Here is a 495-nt window from a genome sequence, read left to right on the forward strand (position 1 = left end):
TTTTTTATTTTTCCCTCAGTGGTTGGTGTGTTAGATTAAGTTAAAACTGGTTTGTTTGTTTGTTTGTTTGTTTGCTTGCAGACACTTTGATAGTTTTTCAATTCTGCGTGACCAAAGAAATCCATCTCAGTTTGCCAACCTTGCTGTCATTCCCAAGAAAGAGCCTGCACTGGCTGCAAATATAAATGAACGCTAATCTGGTTCCACTGAACGTTCATTGTAGCTGTTTTCTAATAAAGCAGACCAAAACCTTGTTTCCCTTTTGTTCTATTCTGGGTGGTGTGCTGTTCTGCCCGAGAGGCTTTTTGCTGTCTCGGTTGCCGGCACAGTGCCCCCGGCCGCCGGCATCCCCACCGCCAGCCCCACTGGGTGGCAGTGCTCTCCCAGGAGTTTTCTCACGGGTGTTGAGTTCCTGGAATGCAAACGGACAGAACAGTCTCCTGGAGAGAAAAACAGTTCCAGGTACTGTTCCCAGCCTGATTCCTGGGACCGTCA

Source organism: Athene cunicularia (assembly GCF_003259725.1).
Source record: "Athene cunicularia isolate RWA chromosome 9 unlocalized genomic scaffold, athCun1 chr9_part1, whole genome shotgun sequence".
NCBI classification, from domain to species: domain Eukaryota; kingdom Metazoa; phylum Chordata; class Aves; order Strigiformes; family Strigidae; genus Athene; species Athene cunicularia.